This window comes from Podarcis liolepis, assembly GCF_965112155.1.
Source record: "Podarcis liolepis genome assembly, chromosome: 7".
Taxonomy (NCBI): Eukaryota; Metazoa; Chordata; class Lepidosauria; order Squamata; family Lacertidae; genus Podarcis; species Podarcis liolepis.
Window position 1 is genome coordinate 39771749 of NC_139561.1, and position 21589 is coordinate 39793337.

The 21589-nt window shown below is 41.6% G+C and overlaps 2 long non-coding RNA genes across 2 annotated transcripts in view; both read left to right on the forward strand.

Moving 5' to 3' along the window:
* Nucleotides 1-21589, forward strand: part of LOC310711681 — a 187454-nt gene that overhangs the window by 29554 nt on the left and 136311 nt on the right. The gene's annotated exons all lie outside the window — the stretch shown is intronic.
* LOC310710452 lies at nt 5768-7869 on the forward strand. Its single transcript, XR_014528069.1, has 3 exons — nt 5768-6043; nt 7319-7432; nt 7648-7869. It is a non-coding gene; the product is annotated as an uncharacterized lncRNA (long non-coding RNA).

The following is a 21589-nucleotide window of genomic DNA, read 5'->3' on the forward strand; positions in this document are numbered from 1 at the left end:
CCTGGACTGACTATGTAGGGTTAGCCAAGGGAAGACTGAAACAGTGAGGCAGTGCCTCATTTGCCCTGTTCTTCTCCCCTGCTCTGGAGCTCCCTTGCTTTGTTCCCGTTCTGAGTGATGAGCTTGGCCACAATCACCTACTGGTCATCCTCATCACCTAGTATAAGGAGAGCTCTATGGGCTACAAACACAGTGGTTGGATTGCTGTTTCTATTCTTCATGGCCACAAAGTAAGCAGCCCTCAACAACTTTAGTCCTCTATAGCTACACGTCATATGATAGTGGTCACCGCAGTGTCCTCTGGCATTGAACTCCATCTGTTTTCTGCAAATAAGTCCTTTGTTTTGAATTGCTTTTGATCGGCACCTTTCTGTCTGCATAAATGTGTGTGTGTTTATTTTATTTTACTTTTTTAAAAAAACCTGTGTTTGGCAACTCCAATGAACAAGACTTTTTCTTTTCTAAAGGTACATTATGGAGCCTTGCAGCCTATAATCACACGAATCCAAAAACATGAGAAGACGATCAGTTTATACTTAAATCTGGTCAGTGTTTTATTTTATGTGGTTGTACCCTGACTATTTTTTGACTTGTTTGTATCATACTAGATGAGCGTTTCTGTCCAATAATATTTCATTTCAGCCCAACCAGTTATTTAAACCGAGTAATGTGCTGTTTTTGCTATTGAATTGAGGGACTAGCACCACCATTATGGTTAGTTGTTCTGTGGATTTTTGGTACCCACCCATTTATTTTGGTTTGTCCTAATTTATATTTATCTAGGGATGACAAGATGAACTTGGAAGCAAAGACCATGTTTAAAGTTGCATTCCAGCTCACAGGATATAAATCATTATGGGCTTCAAGTTCCTCCAACCTTTACTAACTTTTTCTTGCCTAAAGACTGAAATTGGTGTGTGTGTGTTAACTGTCAACCTTTTTTTGTTTCAACTGTCTTTTGGGCTTCCACAGAAAACCTGTTTATTCAGCATTCATCCAGATTGATCTTGTGGTGCATTCAGATGTGGGGAATATTACATTAGTTTTCCCATCTTTAACTCTAGCACTTTTGCCCCATTTTCTAATGTTCCTTTCACACTGCAGGGTCTGTAATGCTATGGAACTGTGGCTACATGACCAATATACCAACAGGTCATGCTAAATTTCATTCACACAAATGGGCACAGTGTATGACACTTCAACAGACATCACTGGATGGTGTTTGCACATCTTCCCATCAACCATTCATTCATCCCACATTTATCAGGATATTTCCCTGTCACTTTCTTAACAGCAAATAAAAAGTTTTAAAAATCATTTTTTTTAAAAAAAAAAAGTAGATTGGTTGTGACAGAATGCTTTAAAACAGGCTTCCTCAAACTCGGCCCTCCGGATGTTTTGAGATTACAATTCCCATCATCCCTGACCACTGGTCCTGCTAGCTAGGGATCATGGGAGTTGTAGGCCGAAACATTTGGAGGGCCGAGTTTGAGGAAGCTTGCTTTAAAAGTTTTGGTCTTGGTGGTGACCTTTATCTTCAGTAGACAACTTCTGGCCTCTGAAATGAGAGGAAAACAATCTATTGAATAGTAAACCCAGAAAATGGAAGAAGTCCTGCAGCAAACTGTGTGTGTGTGTGGAAAATAGTGGGGTACTGCTGGGGGGGGGATTTGAATCAGTTCACAATTAAAGGCGAAGCTACCAAATTTGCACATTCCCAAAAAACGCACAAACCATAAAACAGCCATCCTTCAGAATTTTCACTTGTTCTAATTTTGCAATATAGTTCTCCAGCCGAGTAATGTGTATAGAAATGCACATGCCAACCTAACATGTACATACAGATGCATAGTAGTGAAGATAACATGCAAAAAATGCATTGTATGAAGGAAAACCGCCTTGCAAAAAAAAAAAAATGTGTTTATTAGGATAAATTTGCATAAAAATGCTGAAACACTTTTGGGATATTTTTAAAGAAAAAATGATTTGCAAATTGCAGAAAGGTGGAGAAATAAATCTAAAATTGGGGAGGAAATGATAAACTGGGAGAACTGAAATAGACAGACTTTGAGGTTATACCAGGTGAACCATCTATATTTGACCTACAAGGGAAGAAGACTTAAGGAAGATAAAATGTCTTCCTTTCCAAAGGAAGAGTTGCACTTTATGATTTCATTTGCCATAGGAATAATATAGTGTGGCCTATTTTATTTTTTCTTGAGAGCAAATGTTACGGAAAGCTGCTTTAAGTTCTAAATTTGATATCAGAGTGCTCTTTTGGAGTTGCTATAATTTCAGATAAAATGTCTTCCCACAGGGCAAGAGATAATTTTTCATAAGCTTTTTTTTTAACCAATAAAGTAGTAATCTGCAGTATTTTATTATTTAAAACTCCAGGCCTTTTGGGACATGGTTAAGTAAGTTTGCATGTGATACATGTGTCACACACACACACACACACACACACAATCTCACTTCTCATATATTGTGTGAATATGAGTACAGTGGTCTTTGATATAGTTTTCTTTTCCCTTCTCCAAATGCTTTCTACAACATCTAGTGGAACACACATCTACCTCTAAGTGGTAGTGCTCCCAGTAGAGTTTTTTAGCCGGTAGGAAAAATGATTAGGGGTGATAATGTTAAATACTCCTTCTGTATCTGCTGGCCCAGTACGATAACCTTAGGGTTACAATGCATGTCTGACAAATACGATTCCATTGTCACTTGCGCCTTATGGCAATTTAGGAGGCTTATTCATCATTTTACAACAGACTTTTGTCAGGGATTTTGCTTATTTGCCCTTAACTGGGGTACAGTAGTTGTAAGTTTATCTCTGGGACTCCAGCCCTAATAACCAATAACAAAGTGCTTAAGCTCTGAGCTTGCGAGAAATGGGCTTGCGTTATACTCCAACTGCACTTTCACTCTCCACTGATAAGACAATGTGTCTTTGAGCGAAGGAGGGATTTGCTCAAACTGATCCTGTCGCTGTGCCATACATGAGTCCGTGTCAGATATTGAAGCTGAAAATGGGAGGTTTAAACTATTCAGCACCACCTGCCATTTTGAGCAGAGTGTTACTAGATAGCATGGAAACTTGCTTTTTAAAAAATGAAATATCACACACACACACACAAACAAACAAACAAACAAATATGTTATCATAGAACGTGGGAATGACAAGATGGAGTTCTTTTATTTATTCGTTAAAAATAAAACATGGACGATAATGGCTCAGTGTGGTGTAGTGGTTAAGAGCGGTAGTCTCGTAATCTGGGGAACCGGGTTCGCATCTCCGCTCCTCCACATGCAGCTGCTGGGTGACCTTGGGCCAGTCACACTTCTTTGAAGTCTCTCAGCCCCACTCACCTCACAGAGTGTTGGTTGTGGGGGAGGAAGGGAAAGGAGAATGTTAGCCGCTTTGAGACTCCTGAAGGGGAGTGAAAGGCGGGATATCAAATCCAAACTCTTCTTCTTCTTCTCTCCGTGGCTCCTAGCCACGATGTCTTATGTTCTACCTCCCCTGTCAGAGGCACTATGTCTCTGAATACAAGTTGTTGAGAACTGCAAGTGGGGAGAGCACTGTTGTGCTCAGTTTCTGCTTTATGGGCTTCCCATGGGCATCTGGTTGGCCACAGCAAGAACAGAATGCTGGACTAGATTAAATGGGGGACTCTCCTCTCTTACAGTAGAATATCTGGTCACCCTTATGGCAAACTGGAGAGGGGAAGGAAGGAGAGGAGAGGAGAGGAGAGGGAGGCTGTCAGCAAGAACCAGGTAGAAAACAGGGACAACGGAGGGAGTCAAAGAGATCTGTGGAAGCTTGAGTGCTTGGCCAAGGAGCCACATGCTCATATCCTTCGTGAAGAACAGAGGTCGCAGTTCATGGGTGGGGAGACATTTGCAGTTTGATGGCCACATATCCTTCTGGGTGATCTTCTGAGGGTCACATGCCAGTGGAGCTCCTGGACCATGTTCAAGGTGTTCCTATTAGTACTATCAGTATATTAAACCTGAAAGAGTTTGGTAGCAGTTTACATGGTGAATGGCTTCACCCCATATGTGTCCACTTGAGTGCTATGATATGTGTAACTGGCATTTTTACATCTACCATATAATGTTTGTCATGGACTGCCACAAATGTGTTTTTGAGCACCTATTTTCTGGAATTCCCTACTTACCGGTATATGAAGCAGACAGCATTGTATTGTTTTTGAAGCCTGCTAAAACTTTTCTGTTTAGGTAAACCTATCCAGACTTGCAATATATTGTTTTTAAAACTGTTGACTATCCATTTTTATAAATTTATGTCAGCTTATATTTAATGTTTCCTTAATAATATGTTAAATTATTCTAGGCTTGCAATTTTTAAAATAAAGCTGTATATAAATCTTGTTCAATAAAGGAAGGAAAAGCTCACATTTCCAAATAAATGACTTAAAGTTAATAGTGATGCCTTGGGAAGCTGTCGCTTGCCTCAGTGGGATCCGGAAGAGTCATGCTGACATTTATGAACATGCTATGGCTGTACCTTAGTTTTACAAGGAACAACAAGCAAGCATTTTTACTACATTTCCTTTATGTTATCAAACTCTCTATCTCTTATGAAGACATCTTTTTGAGCAAGTTTTCCCTGACCCATAAGATTGGACCTTGTTTTATATTTGGTAATCCCCTGAAATTTTCTTTTATGTATTTTTACATGGTTTTATTTGACTGATTCGTTGGTTTTAAATTATATTTTGGTTTTAATGGCATTTTTTTGCTTTTATATTGTAAACTGCATAGATAGATAGATAGATAGATAGATAGATAGATAGATAGATAGATAGATCCTTTTACATTGATTCATATGCCTTCTGGATCCCCAATTATTATTTAGAAAGCAGTACCCACTAAGAGTTGCAATGGTGGTGAGAGTATGTTGTTACTGTTCTAATAAGCCACAGAATGTGAAGTAGCTCTCACCATATTGTTTTCACCATATCAGTCTGCAGTGAAGAAGGGAAGCAGATGTATGCAGAGACAGACAACACAGATGAATGACACCCTCAACCCCCACTCAAGGGCATTGTGTGCTCAGAGTTTAGAGCTTTAGAACCCGGCAGATTCAGAGCACAAGGGGTCAGCGCTTGAGAAGTGTGATGCAGAGAACAAAACACAAAGACCGGGCTGCTCCCCCCACCCCGAGTTTTGAGAACATTAGTTATCCTCCCCAAGCCTTTGAAGCTTTCCCGTTCGGGGAGATCTTTTCAATATGTTTCTCCCCAATAATGATTTCTTTAAGCCATTTTAATCAGGTTTTCGATCAGAAAAGGTCATCCCTTGCTGGCATATGATCTTGGCCAGGCAGTCTGTTTTTTGCTTTTCTATTTCTTGGGACCATCGTCTCTTTCTTTTTATTTTATTTTATTTTATTTATTTTAAATGTCAAGTGCTTTATATTATAATTGATGAGGAACGGGTTTTTATTTTATTTGCCATTCTTTCTGCAAGGCCTGCAAGACAGAGCTGTTTCACCAGGCCTTTGGCCAGGGCACAGCTTAACTCCCTCCTTTGGCAATCCTCACAGAACTCTAGCCCAATGGTTGCCATTAATCTGATTTGAATTAATTTTATAATGAAATGATTTTAGAATGTTTTATCATTTTACTGTTGTTAGCTGCTCTGAGCCCGGCTTCGGCTGGGGAGGGTGGGATATAAATAAAATTATTATTATTATTATTATTATTATTATTATTATTATTATTATTATTATTATTAGATAGAGAGGGAGGAGAGAGTTCAAGATGGTGATGACAGCTACATATTGATAGGATCTTTAAAAGGGGGTGGGCAACCTTTTTTAGCCCAAGCACCACATTCCTTTCTGTACAACCTTCTGAGGGCAACATGTTGGTAATGGGATGTGCCAAAGTGTACAACGGTACCATTTTTACGTTTCTACAGTAGGGTAGTTTCTGCACATACTCACACACCCTCCTCTAGCATCTATCCAGACAAGTAAGAGACATGACCAGAACTCAAAGATGCATTCCAGGTAGGCAAAGATTCTGAGAGTGGTGGAGAAACCAATAGGACCCTCTCTTCTGATGTTAACACGCAAGGTGGCCTGTAAAGGAGGTGGTAGATAGATGGATAGATTGATAGAATCATAGAGTTGGAAGGGACCCTGAGGATCATCTAGTCCAGGCTTCCTCAACCCTGGCCCTCCAGATGTTTTGAGACTACAGTTCCCATCATCCCTGACAACTGGTCCTGCTAACTAGGGATCATGGGAGTTGTACGCCAAAAACATCTGGAGGGCCAAGGTTGAGGAAGCCTGATCTTCTCCAACTCCCAGCAATGGAGGAATATGCAGCTGCCTCTTATGGAGATCAAACCTGCAACCTTAGCATTGTCAGCACCTTGCTCTAACCAGCTCAGGTATTTGAGTTGTGAGTCTATGGAATAAAGTACATTTCCTGACATACATTCAGCTTTATGCAGAGGGAATTCAGTTGCAACCAAGAGTGGTTTGTTGCATGACAAGTTATTTTATTTTTTATTGGATTGCATTGCATCTTATTTTTTGGGGGGGGGGAGTGGGGGTTATGTTGCAACTCAGTTGCCTTCCCCTTGTGGCAGACTTAGCTGTAGTCTCCAAGAGAGATGCATTCCAATGTGTGTGGCAATGCAACTCTGAAGTAGACCTGATCCCCTGCTATCCTGCCCTTCCCTTTTATAATTTAAATGACTCAGATGAGGTCCTTATTGGCAAGTCACTGGCATTGAACATTAATGGAATAATAACTCCCTCAGCACATATTTATTTCCTGTTATTAAAATGTATGCATTTGATTCTGGGATGTTTGTAAGCGGGAGCAGCTCTGTAAACTGCAGTTGGCTCAAAAAAGGGGCCTGGCATCACCATCACACTCTCTAATTATCCATCTCTATAAGTGATGTAACTTATGGCCTCCCCAGTGACCTTAATGCTCCCTCTCTCTGTCTCTCCGGTAATTTAAGATTGACTCGCCACATTGAGGTTGTGGTTTTCGTGCATCCTGAACAACAGAGGAGAACGTACACCTTTTAATAAAAAGCCCCCATCTTGTCAGGGAAGGAAGGGGAAGATTTTGCAATTGCTCTGGCTTTTAATGTTTTTGTTTAGTCTGTTGCCTCTCCTAATGCAGCTTGGTTCATTTATCTGACTAGCTAACAAACTACTAAAAAACAATGGATATAGGGCTATATAGTGTTGTGGTTCCTTGGAATTCTTTGGAATAGAATAAAACTCATTTGGAGCCACATGGCTGCCCCTTTTGTTTTTGAGGCCAACCCCTGATCAAAGATTGACTACTGCAGTGCATTGTGTATGGGGCTTCCTTTGGAGACTGCTCAGAAACTGGAAAGTGAATTCTAAAAACACAGCTGCAAGGAAATTCAGGTATCTGGCTGTGACACCCCCCTGCCCTGTCCACCCCATTCAGGCCAAGTAAGTGGCAGCTGTGCCTGTCAGGAGGGCAGCTCTGCAATATCCCCACACTGACCACTCATGGCTACTGCAGAGATTACACTGGCTTGCCACTTTACTGAGAACTAGGCCATGCTTACTGAAGAACGATTTCATTAACTTTTGTCTCCTTTCTTCTGTGCTGCCAGGAATCTGGACTTGAGCTCTTGAACTGCCACATGAAGTCATTGACATACGGTTAAGGCAGCATATCTGGATATCAGAGAGAACAGGAGTGTAGAGCAGTGTTTGAATGGCTTCCTTGACCAAACAAAAAACAACCAGCCCTCCGTTCTCCCCAGTTTACTAGTTCTAATTAGCAACATCAATAAGCAATCAACAGCCTATTCTGTCTCTAGGGATTTCTGTGTTGCAAGGGGAGAAACAATAATTTTGAGATCTGTATTAAGGAAACAAATGAATTTAAAAACAAATATTCTTGATTAACAGAGTGCACAATGTGTGTCAGGAAGCCTCTTCGAGTGCCTGCGCATGCATCGCCTAAGCATGCATGCTGTCCAAAGCCATCACCAAGTCTCATTAGCTGCAAACTCCCACAGATTCTCTTCGCCGTAGAACCCTTATTTGCAGTGTCCTTATACCTTAACTTGCAAGCCCCTTGATTTTGAGACACAAAGAACAAAGTTGGGTAGTTTTCTTTCTGTCTTTAAGCAAAAAAACACACCACTTTCTTGCAAAAGCATTAATGGAGAAGCCAAGCCTGGATTATTTCTTAAATTCATTCAGATGAGGACATGTTCTTCTCCTTGTTGACAAGCAATGTCCCAACCTCCTGCTACCCCCCCCATTCCCCACGGTATGTGTGAACTTCCCTGCCTAACTGACTGTTTCAACCAAAGCTGTGTAATTGCCAAACTATCATGCACACAAACGGCAGGGGAGAGGAGAAGTTCAGTCAGGACCCCCCGTTGTTTGTGTTTGCTGCGAAACATTCCATGTAAAAATAATGACTTTGGCTTTTGGGCTTGCTTCTTCCCCAAACTCACTCTTTTTCTTATTTTTTAGGACAAAAAAAAAGCTCCCACCAGTTGCTTGATGTACTTTACACTTCAGTACTGTGTGAAAATTCAGCATAGCTATTGACACTGAGGCCACATTCACACTGTCTGTTTAAAAAAATGATGATGCTACTTTAAACAGTCGTGACCTCCCCCAAAGAATTATGGGAGCTGTTTTTTGTTAAAGGTGCTGAAAGTTGTTTGGAGGCCCCTAGTTCCCCTCACAGGGCTACAATTCTCAGAGTGGTTTAACAACCAATCTCTTATTACTGGGAACTCTCAAAATTGTATCTCTGTGAGGGGAGTAGAGATCTCCTAATAACTCCCAGCATACTTAACAAACTATAGTTCCCAGGATTCTTTGGAGGAAGCCATGACTGTTTAAGGCAGTATGGTACTGCTTTAAGTGAAGTGTATGGTGCAGACAGGGCCTAAGAAACGTTCTCAGTAAGCAACATATATCACACCAATAAATCAAATAAGATCCAAACCAAGATAAAAATTAATGAAAATGGATATTGCATGTAAATGGTGGAAAGAAACATGAAACTTGACAATCCTATATATTTTCAAAGGAGTATAGCCTTCCTCTGAAGAGGAACTGATTGTTAAAGCACCCTGAGAACTGTAGTTCTCTGAGGGAAATGGGGGTCTTCTAACTACTCTCACCTTCTTTAACAAATTATATTTCTTGGTGGGGAACCAAGACTGTATAAAGCTGCACCATAGTGTTTTAATTGTATGGTGTGAATGTGGCCATTGTTTGGTCAAACGTTGGGGAGATTCATTTTTCTTCCACCGGGAGAGAGAGAAACAAATTCTAATGGAACACATTTAGACTTCCCTATTCATTCCATTTTAATGGATCTTTTAATTAGGCAATCACACTAGCAGAAATATGGCCGTGGGTTAAGCTGAGACCTTAAGCATCCAAGATCCCAATTTGCATTATTTTATTACAGCTGGAATGTATTGACTAAACACTTAAATGGAAGGGGGCAGGTGAGGACCAGTTGTGAGGCCAGCTCATATAGTAGGGCTTGGAACTGAGTTTGGATCAGTGGTGGCTGGTTTCCAATGGAACTGGTAGGGTGGAGGCCAACAGCAGGTGGAGCCAGAGCCAGTGACAAGGACAATTACCAACTAGATGTAAACAAGAAAGCAGACAGATGGGTTATGACTGTGAGTACACTGAGGTTGGTGGGAGAGTGTTCCATTTGCCCTAACAGAGTGGCCTTTGTGGGTTTAGACTATTATCCCCAAACCCGGTGATTAGCTCATGTTATACTAATTCAGCTCCATTTCATCCCCAACAATGTGACTGGGATCATTACACAGTCTGGTTCCTCCTGCATGATGAGTCCAACCTATAGTCTCAAGTCCCTACCAAATGTTGGCTAAAGCAGCACTTTAGGCTTCCCCTGGAAGCATTTTGATGGCAGTGAAAATAAATAGAAATAAATCAAATCAATAAATAATAATAAATCTGAATAAATCCAAGTCCCTTCACAGCTGCTACTGAAAGGAGAGGTGGAATGTGGTGGTCCTGCTCAGCTGAACTCAGCTGGGATTTTAAGGACAGCTAAGAAATGTTCACTAAGATTAGTAACATTTCTGGGGGAAGAACGTTCACACATCTCTTAGGAACTGTGAGCACTAAAACTTATATGCAGCCCAGTTTAACAAAAGTTGCATTGCTAAGCTGTATTGCTTGGGTTTGTGTGGGTCCCCCCCCTTTTCAAGATCCCAGTTCAAGTGAATGATGCCTTCTTGTCTACAAAGCTCTCAAGGGCCCCCTGTGTACACTCAGGGACACCATTGTAAAAAAAAGAAGAAGCTCATTCCTTTAGAGAGAGGATTACTTAAAAATAAATAAAAAAGATTTACTTCGACTTAATCGGGACAGGCTCCCTTCATCTAAGGGGAGGTCTGCTTCTCTTGACAGCCTTACACCACCACATACCAGGAGAGCTTCGTTTGGCTGAAGCCAAATCTCATTAAGGGCAAGCTGCTGCCCATCTTTTAATTAGCCAAGGGCCTTGATCTTAGTGTTCACCGTCTCAGCAATACTGAAGCAATACTAAGGGACATTGAAATGCACCAAAAAGGTACTGGAAAGCTTCATTTTTTAAAAAAGTACTGTGTTTTGTTCACTAAATCTTACATACATCCCCGCCTCCACCTACATTTGATTTTGCCCATTCCTCATGGCTATGATACACCTCTTCCATTAATGGTTGAGTGTGACAAAAGAAATCATCATCATTAAATTCATCACCCAGCCTTCAAGCAAGTCCCAAGGTTAGTTAGAGCAACTTTAAATGAAAAATGAAAAACTTTTACAACATATTGCAATCACAGGTGGGTCCAAAAAACCTGAAAATGCACATCTCAGGTGTCAAAGTCCAGGGCTGCTTTCACATGGCAGTTTATTCCATTTCTAGAACATTTCCCTATTTGTTTCTGCATTATACCTGTTATTTTGCATTTCATGAAAGCCACTTCTGGGACTATAGTGGAATAGTCTTCCTTTGGTAAGATGTGTGTGATAAAGATTTAATAAAAAATAAATAAGCTTAGTAAATAAATAGCCCTACAAACTTCATGGTTCATAATATTATGTGGCTGAGCGAGGCAAAATTAATAATTAACCTAAGTATACTACAGAACAGGGCATCAACCACATTGGTGCCAGTGTGGCATAGTGGTTAGAGTGCCAGACTAGAACCGAGAGACCAGGTTTCAAATCCCCATTTGACCATGAAACTCACCCAGTGACCTTGGGCCAGTCACCGCCTCTCAGGCTGACCTACGTCACAACATTGTTGTGGGGATTAAATGAGGGGGAGGAGAAGCACGTGTGCCACCATGAGCTCCTTGTAGAGATGGAAATGCAATCTATCAATAATAATAAATTATTTCTTTATAGAAAGTGGATGGCTCACTGCACCCTGACCCGGCAAAGCACTGTGCTTGTTTAATACTCCCCAACAGCTCAGCAACCTTGCCATGTTCATCTCAAGCAGAGCTACAGAAGAAATACTTTTAAAATGTCCTGGTGGAACTTGACTGCAAACAACTTCCAAATGAGTTTCTGAACAAAAAGAGCATACAAGGAAACGGGCATAATGAATCTACAGTATGTATTTCAGTAGTTCAAGCATTAGCAAACCCTTCTTCGGTTTTCAAGCCCCAAGTGTTCATTTTCACACAATCCCTTTGAACCAAGCTTTTTACACTCTATTAAAGTGGGCAAAAGTCAGTAGGCAAACTTTATATTGGGAAAGGCCTATAAAATCTAAAAGAGCACAGAGAAAATTGAATGAGAAAAGAAAAGCCCTCTGCATCTTGAAAGTATTTTTATTTTATTTTTGTGATGCTGGGCTAAAAGCCATGGTTTTTCTTGGCTGAATCCCAGTTCCCCATTTGCAACCAAACCATTGTTTTTGTTTTGTTCATTTTATTGGCAATATACAGGAACTGGGTCTTGCTTATGAATGGCTCCCTCGAGAACTGCCAGCGTTGAAGGTCTTCCAATGGAAAAGAATCTTGATGGGTCAGCCAAAGGCTGCAAAAGACCAATCTCTGCAGCTCCTTGCAGAGCTGAATGGAAGTGTGGCAGACATCAGTATAGGGAAGGTTGGATAGAGAGGCACAGGGATGCTATAGTAACATTCTTTCAAAAGGTGTGCAATACGCAGCTCCAAGAACTGTGAAGCCTGCTATGAGATGAAGAGGGAAGGGAATACATTGCCCATTTCCATTTTGACTCCCGCTGACTCTGGTTGCAGCCGTCAGATGTTCTCCTGATCATATTTGTGGCTGAAAAGTACAAGCACAAAAGCAACAGGGCACTGGACTTAGAACTGGGTAGCAGGCATGCAGATCTGAGGGAGATGTCCTCTTCTCCAGTAGACCTCTTAATGCTGCCAACATCTGAAGTGTGTCTGATTATTGTGTCAACAGGTATGTTTAGTGGGAGGATAGAGTAGTTTTGCCCAAGGAAACAATGGTGATGGCTTGTGACTCAAGTGGTAAAGCACCTGCTTTGCATGCAGAAGGTCTCAGGTTAAATTATCAGCATCTCCAGGTAGGGCTGAGAATGTCTCCTGCCCGAGACCCCAAAGAGCTACTGTTGGTCATTGTTGATATTACTGAGCTAGATAGACCAAACTGTCTAATTCAGTATAAGGCAGCTTCTTATGTTCCTAGACTCTCATGGTTAGCCTTCTACCAGGTAGAAGAGGCCTTGTTTTTCAGTCTGGCTTTCAACCTTCAAGGTTGACTGACTTATTCTGCCTCATAATTTCTCACGTTACGGTTGTTCCCACTGGCCACTGGTTTCATCTCCTCCACTTGTGCTATGCAAACTGTTGTTTCCACAGCAATTTTATTGCAATATTGCATGGTTGTTGTTAGCCACCTTGGGCATGATTTTGGAAATGTGGAGTAGAAATGTCCATTGTAAATAAAGCAAGAAACTAATACCTGTGCACAGTGCATGACCTGGATAAGAAGAAGAAATAAGAAAGTTTGGCAGAGTGATGCAATCCAGCCCCTGTAAAGGCCACAGAAGGGAGGGAGAAGACTGGTGAGAGTTTATTTCAGGGGCAACTCCCTTTTTGGACCAGTAGGCACATTTTGAATTATGAGGGTACTGTGGGTGCCAGCCACAAAATGGCTGCCATCATGGTGTAACACAAAATGGGTGCCATAGGGATATGGCATAACACAAATTCTGAGAGACAACCACCCAACAACAACCTTATGCTTACCATGTCTTGCTCGTCTTGATTGTGGAGATCACGCAATACTGATTGCACACCCCCACACACCAATGCTGTTGCTGTCTAATAACAACATGGAACACTCCTTAACATCACGAAAAATATGCAAGGTGGCCACACCACACTCACTCTAACTTCACAGGAATAATTTTTGTTTTAAAAATGAGAGCTCAGGGTCTGAGGCACCTGGCCAGGAACACAAATAAAAGCTTTTGTGATTGGTTTGGCTACCCTGATACATAGACACTTTTATGTCCACCATGGGATAGACAGCCACTCTGCAAAACAGGACATTTAGAAAGTAAAACAAGCTGGAGCCAAGAAAAATTTATTAACAAGCTGATTTCCAAGATTCTCATTGTATTTCAAACATAAATGTTCTTCCTCAAAAGGAAACTACTCAACATATAAATGAAGACATCAATATTTGGATTGGATTCAGTCTCCTTTAGATCACTCTACATTACCAAGGACTTATTGCAAACAATTGTAGTGTGATTAGATGAGGAAACTTTCAGCCACAAGCGTAAAGCTTCAGGAAAAGTCCATTTACTCTGGAGTAAACTGGAAGAGACAAGATTCAGTCAGAATATCAAAATCTTCTTATGTACAATGCATTCTTCTCTCTGAGGAAGAGCATTTGTGTTTCAGACATGGTGGTGAAAAGCTTGTAAATTAAGCTTTCTTTCACCCATAGTTTCATAACTATGTTATTCTCTCCTGTACGTGCCCAGTGAGACATCAGTAAAAGATGAATGAGGCCAATCAGAACCACATCCAGGACTGCAGCTGGCTAGCCGTGTCAATGCTTAGATTACTGGATGGGTGACTGTTCTTATGGCTTAACTCATTACCTCTTATGCCAACTCCCTTAGCTACTTTTATAGAAGGCTATAGGAGGGCATGACTTGGATAAAACTGGTAAGAACCAAGGGGTGGATAACAGGGACATTGGAAGCCAGACCATTCCAAGTCAGACCATTGGTCCTTCTAGTTCAGTATTGCCAACTCAGTGACTAGCAGTGGCTTTCTAGGTTTCCAGATGGTGGTCCTTCTCCATTTCTCCTGGAGATGCTGGGGGGGGGGTCAGGTCAAACCTGGAGACTTCAGTATGCAAAGCAGATGCTCTCCCACTGAACTACATAGGGCTTCAGGCAAGAGTCTTTTCCAGCCTTAATAATGTGAGAGTTTATAACTTGAGCATTGCATTGTGCTTTGTATAAGATGGCCACTTACACAATAAGAAAGAAAAGAAAAAAAAGAAAAGAAAAGAAAAGAAAAGAAAAGAACATGGACCAAATGTGCCCATGCTGATTGATCTGCACATACACACATCTAGAAATAAGTTTAACGGTAAGGCAATCCATCTTTACTAAGTTGGGAAGGCTATGATCAGGTGACCTGTGTGTATCCTGCTCTGTGTGCAGTCCAGTTGCTAACTGTTGATAGGCAGTTTCAAGGCCTCTGATCTCCATTTGTAGGGTGTTACTCAAGTAGAGGGCACCTTCAAGTAGAGGATTGTCCTCTGAAGGCCCTTAGGAGAGAAGGCTATCAACTAGAAAGCAGGATACATGGTCTGTAAACAAGTTCAGCTGAAAGTTATCAAATGCTATATGTCATCCAGTGATGCATATGAAGGTGTTATTCTGAACAAGGACATTAAGTGGCCCTGGTGTTGCTTGGTCTCATATATGGGAGCTTTCATTAACCAGCAGGTTTAGACCTTTGATATACATCCTTTGTTGTTGTTGTTTACCTGCACTGGACCTCTAGGAAGCTTCAGAAGAGCCTAGTTCCTGGAATGACTGGTTTAAAGTAATTAACCTAAGGAACTTTGATCAGTGATGGTCCTCAACAGGAACTCTCCCATCTACCTTTCATCAGGTACAAAACACCAGCCCTGGCCCTTACCAGAGGCCAAAGGGGGAAATTGAGCTGAGCCACGCCTCCTGGCCTTGTCTCTCAGATCCTTGCTTCAGCATGGTATCATCTTCAAGAGCATTACCTTTGATGGGCAGGATGAAGGGAAATCCTTGTTTCTTTGGTGATTTTCAAACACTACTAAACAATGATGTGAGCTAAGAGTGAATTAATGAGAGATTGAAACCCAGCAAGTAGAAAATGGCTTTAAAACAACCCTGATTAGTCTTTTCTCGGTTTCTTAGAGTGCAGGCAAGAGTTGAGCACCAACAAAGACCCCACACTCTTGCTTCTTATTAGTTGGTGGGGAGAAACACCATGCTTTTCAGAGGGTGTTAATTAAAAGCTTTAGAGTCCATTCACAAGGGTCACTTGTTTCATCTTTCCTTTCTCTTTCCATGTGGTTTGTTTGCAGTGGGAGATCTAGCGCTGCTTTGGTAGGCAGTGTTGACTTTTCAAGAGCAAACCAGGATCTTCTTTGTGAGATTAAGGGTGATATCAAGTCATACTTGGAGTAGACCCACTGAAATTAATGGACTTAAGTTACTTAATTCCATTGTTTTCACTGCTTTTACTCTGTGCGTGTATGACCAATGTTGGATATCTATGTCTATATCTCTATTGTATTATATAGCATAATCCATCACACCCAAGATTTCTTCTTTTTCTTTCTTTTCTTTCTTTCTTTCTTTCTTTCTTTCTTTCTTTCTTTCTTTCTTTTCTTTTTTGATTCTGCTGCAGATGGACAAATATGTCAGTTTCAGTTTTTCTCAGTTTCTCATTGTTGCCGTGTTAAATTCAGGCCTTCAGATTCTGCATCACTTTGAGATTCTTTTCTTTTTTAAAAAAAAGTCCTCATGAAAATCGATCAGTTTTGGTACAAATTTCTTCCAATATATACATTTTTTGGTATGCCATTTTGCCAGATGTGCACTCTTTTTTTGCAAGAAATACTCTGAAATATCATGCATTTTATGTGATATGTTCACCAAAATATGCATTTCTATACCAATCTCCCCCTAATATTCACATCTTTTTGTGCAGCCTTTATGATTTTGCTCTACCTTCACAGGCAGAAACAAAAATGCTTCTGGATGCCAGTTGCTGGAAACCACAGGAGGGAAGAGGACGCTTGTGCTTGAATGCTGCTTGCAGGTCTCTCACGGGCATCTGGTTGGCCACTGTGATAACAGGATGCTGCTCTAGATGGGCCATTGGCCTGATCCAGCAGGTTCTTCTTATGTCTAGGAGAGACCTGTGTCTGAAAACCCCAGAGAGCTACTGGCAGTATGTGTGAACAATGCTGAACTAGATGGACCCATGATCTGACATAGCCAGCTTCCTATGGTCCTATATTCCTAAAAGAAACTTCTTTTTAAAATGAAAGGAAAATGATAATAAAATACTACTCTGATAGCTACTTCTATTGCTATCTATTCTCATCAGCTAATATCTACATTGCACTAATAAAGAGAGGAGGAGGAGGAGTGGGTATGGTTGCTTGTTAACAGATCATGCTATTTTGCCACACTGTGATGGAGCAACCACCTACAGTTCCTCCGTATGTTAATAGTAACATAACCCTTTTAAAAAAAAGAATTCTGCCTTTTCCCCCTTCCACTCACTCCACCACCCCCTGTTGGAGCTAACAGCCTTAGGCATGTGCTGAGCTGCCTTTTACTTAATTGGTTCTTAAAGCGAACAGTGAATTACATTAAGTGTAATTTCATTGTCGTTGGATCTTGGTGAGTTTGAGGTGGCACATTTGCCATGGGAGTTCTGGTTCAGTGGCTACATCCGGGTGGGATGCATTTCTCCTCGAGTAATCCAGGAGAATCTCTTTTTTCCCCTCTCTCTCTTTCCTCCCCTCTCTTCCTCCCTTTGAAGAAGAACAGATGTGGATTTACATATCTGGAGGTCTCCAGCCTCTGATGAGATTAGTTGGTATTTTTAAAGCCTACTGGAAGGTGCATATTTAATAAATGCCTAAAGCAAGCCTGTGTGAAATGGTGAGGCCCAGAGAGACTTGGGAGGAGACGCGAGGAGGGAATGTCAGACGGGATGTTGTGCTGCTCTCATAATTGTTGCTGAAAATAGGCCAACACTTCTTACAACACACGCACACCATTAAAGGAGAATGAATGCTCCAATTGTTTCTGATTTCTAGTACAGGTGCGGAGATAATCACAGTCCTGATTCTAAATTATTTTTATTAGCTATTTGTGATATGATCCATACAACCTACTACTCATAATATGTTACACAGAACCAGCATGCCAAATTATCCCCCCCCCTCAACTCTTTCACCCACCCATTACAACTAAGGTGCTGCCCAGTACAGGTAAGCATAGCAGACATGATGAGAGAGAGAGAATCAGCATCCAAGGAATCAGGACAGGATATGCAGTCGAGCTACTGAATGAACCAAAAGATATTATAAGCCACCCGAAGACCAGTATTGTCCACTGTATTCATATATGCAATAAAACAAAAGCAATCCATTGCAAAGGTATCCTTTAGATATGAGGGATATGAGGCAGTCAGCATCTTTTAGCCTAGACTAACCATGGTTGTTGTGAGAATAAAATAGGGCAAAGAGAGGAGCCTGTATACCCCACTGAGTTCCTTGGAGAAAAGGCAGGGTATAAATGTAATAATAAAAGGAAGAGAGAAAGCTGCCTTATATTGCATTGGATGAACTAGCTCAGTATTGTCTACACCAGGCTTCCTCAACCTCGGCCCTCCAGATGTTTTGAGACTACAACATAGGAACATCACTCCTGACCACTGGTCCTGCTTGCTAGGGATCATGGGAGTTGTAGGCCAAAAACATCAGGAGGGCCAAGGTTGAGGAAGCCTGGTCTACACCATCAACAGCTCTCCAGCTGTTTTTAGCAGGAGTCTTTGCTAAACCTGCCTAAAGCTGGGATATTCTGTGCGCAAAGCTGCCATTATTGGGTGATGCAAGATATTGGGGGATAAAGGGGGTCTCCTTTATCCATGCTCATTAGTCATTGGCTGCATTCACATGGCAGTTTATTCTAGCTCTCTGACATTTCCTTAACTATTAATTTATGCATTGTATTTGAGCTTTCGCACAATATAAACTAACATTTGAAAACTAATGGAATATAGTGAATGTTTAGTGCTCATTTCTGCTTCATTCAATTCTAGAAAATATTGATTTGACAAAATTTGGGGTTAATAATAATAATAATGTTATTATGTACAGCCCGCCCATCTGGCTGGGTTGTATGCTGACATACAGTTCTTTCCTGACATTTCCATGGGGGAGCAGAAGCACACATGTTCAGAAAGAGTGGGGGAGTAGCAATTTTATTCGGTGATGTTCATTGTTGTGTCATTGTTAGAGCAACATGCCGGTATATGAGTCAAAAAGCCACCATTCCGTAATGCAACAGGTACTGTAATATGAAACATTGGCAAATGGGACAGAAGTGCTAGCAATATAATCAGGAAAACCAATGCAATATTTGCCACGTGTGAATGCACCCAGTGTCAGTCACAGTCACTGGAAGTAGATGATGTCAATGGGTGCTGATTTTAGACTCTCTCCAGTGACCTGACTTTACCACATTCTTGACACCTGAATTTCTCATTGCTCCAACCCACTTTTTAAAATACATTTACTTAGGCTATGAGGTGGTTCAGGTGGCACCACAATGATAGCTGTTGAAGGAGTATTGACTTCTCGTGCCTCCTCTGCTATTGACTTCTCCTGTTGCGTGCTGGTTAACAGGCAGTGAAAAACGAACATCAAGCAGATGTAAGAGTGAACAGCAGTGCAAGGAAGTAGGGCTGAAAAGTTTCTAGCCCTGACAAAAGAGAGGAGTCAGCCTGACAGCTCCCTTGGTGGGGAAACAGAAAAGAAAACCCATTATCATAAACAGCAACACCAAAGATGCTAGCAGACAAAACATCTCAGTAATAGGTACCCCAAGCATTCATCTACAGCATACTGTTTGATGGGCATCTGACGGCTATCTGTATGCACCTTGTAAAGAGATCATTCTCAGTGGAACTAAGAGTACGAGTCTGATGTTTTGACTCAGAATATATATATATATATATATATATATATATGCTTTCGTAGATTTTCACGGGTACAGGAATGCAGGTTTTGGTGTCTTCGGGTGTCTTCCCGTGTAAGAGTTGGGGTGTCTAGGCGACGTTTCGACGAGGTCTCACTCGTCATCTTCAGGCTGGTGCTTTCGGCTTCTTGTTACTGGAACAGAGCAGGATCTCAGTGTTTGAGTTCCTATAAATACTGTGGGGGGGTGTGGTGTATAGCCTCCGACGTTCTGGGCAGAGGGGAAGTTCCCAGGTTAGTGTGACTTTTCTTCTTTTGTTCCTTAATTACTTGAGGGATATCTTGAGTGATTTCTTGAGTGATATTCTGAGTACCACTTAGGAGGGTCATTAAGTGTGGATTAGTTGCTAAAGCTTTCGTGTCTTGACCTCTTGAGCTTGTGAAGAGTTTTTCTGAGAAGATGGCTGTACTGCACTTAGTTGTGCTCTGGCTTGGCTTCGTGTATAGGGGCGAGCTGTGGTTTTGTGCCCTGTGCCAGCCAGATCTGTGTAGGGATTGCAGGGGGGTGCAGCATCCGGAGGTGCCACTATGGTTTGGCTACTGGATGGTGTCTGTAATTTATCTGTGGAGAGGGTCTGGGTTTGGGTCTGGTGTGGTTGATTGGTGATGGCGTTCTGTGTGCCTCTGGTTCTGGTGTCGGTTTTTGTGGGGAGGGCTAATTTCCAGATGTCTGGCAGGCGGGACGTGTCGTCACGCTTGTTCATGTTGTGAGGGTGTTTCTCTATCTCGATGGCTTCCATGATTATTCTCTTGTGGTGATGTTCCATGTTAAAGAGCAATTTGGAATCTGCAAAATTAATTTCGTGTCCTGTTTCTTTCTTGTGTTGGAAAAGAGAGGAAGTTTTTTCTTCTTTTTTGACGGCATTCTTGTGTTCTGCGATACGTGCATTTATTCGTCTGTTTGTTTGTCCAATGTACGTGGCTGGGCAGACTTTGCAGGGTATTTCATAGACCCCTTGGTTTTCCAACTGGATTTTATCTTTGGGGTTTCTGAGGATATTGGCTATTTTTTGGTTGGTGCAAAAGGCTGTTTTGATATTGTGTTTATGGAGGATTTTGCTAATTTTATCTGTAGTGCCCTTGATATAAGGAAGGAGGGCCATGCCATTGTTTTCTTCTGTGTCTTGGTTTTTGGGGGGTGTTTCTTTTTGGATTAGCTTCGTAACCCTGTTTTGCTGGTATCCATTGGCGATTAACACATTTGAGAGATTCTGTAACTCAGTTGTCAAGTGGTCTTTGTCAGCCAGGCGTTTGGTTCTGGAGATGAGAGTCTTGGCTACGGAGTTTATTTGTGCAGGGTGGTGGTGTGATTGTGCATGTAAGTAACCGCTACTTACATGCACAATCACACCACCACCCTGCACAAATAAACTCCGTAGCCAAGACTCTCATCTCCAGAACCAAACGCCTGGCTGACAAAGACCACTTGACAACTGAGTTACAGAATCTCTCAAATGTGTTAATCGCCAATGGATACCAGCAAAACAGGGTTACGAAGCTAATCCAAAAAGAAACACCCCCCAAAAACCAAGACACAGAAGAAAACAATGGCATGGCCCTCCTTCCTTATATCAAGGGCACTACAGATAAAATTAGCAAAATCCTCCATAAACACAATATCAAAACAGCCTTTTGCACCAACCAAAAAATAGCCAATATCCTCAGAAACCCCAAAGATAAAATCCAGTTGGAAAACCAAGGGGTCTATGAAATACCCTGCAAAGTCTGCCCAGCCACGTACATTGGACAAACAAACAGACGAATAAATGCACGTATCGCAGAACACAAGAATGCCGTCAAAAAAGAAGAAAAAACTTCCTCTCTTTTCCAACACAAGAAAGAAACAGGACACGAAATTAATTTTGCAGATTCCAAATTGCTCTTTAACATGGAACATCACCACAAGAGAATAATCATGGAAGCCATCGAGATAGAGAAACACCCTCACAACATGAACAAGCGTGACGACACGTCCCGCCTGCCAGACATCTGGAAATTAGCCCTCCCCACAAAAACCGACACCAGAACCAGAGGCACACAGAACGCCATCACCAATCAACCACACCAGACCCAAACCCAGACCCTCTCCACAGATAAATTACAGACACCATCCAGTAGCCAAACCATAGTGGCACCTCCGGATGCTGCACCCCCCTGCAATCCCTACACAGATCTGGCTGGCACAGGGCACAAAACCACAGCTCGCCCCTATACACGAAGCCAAGCCAGAGCACAACTAAGTGCAGTACAGCCA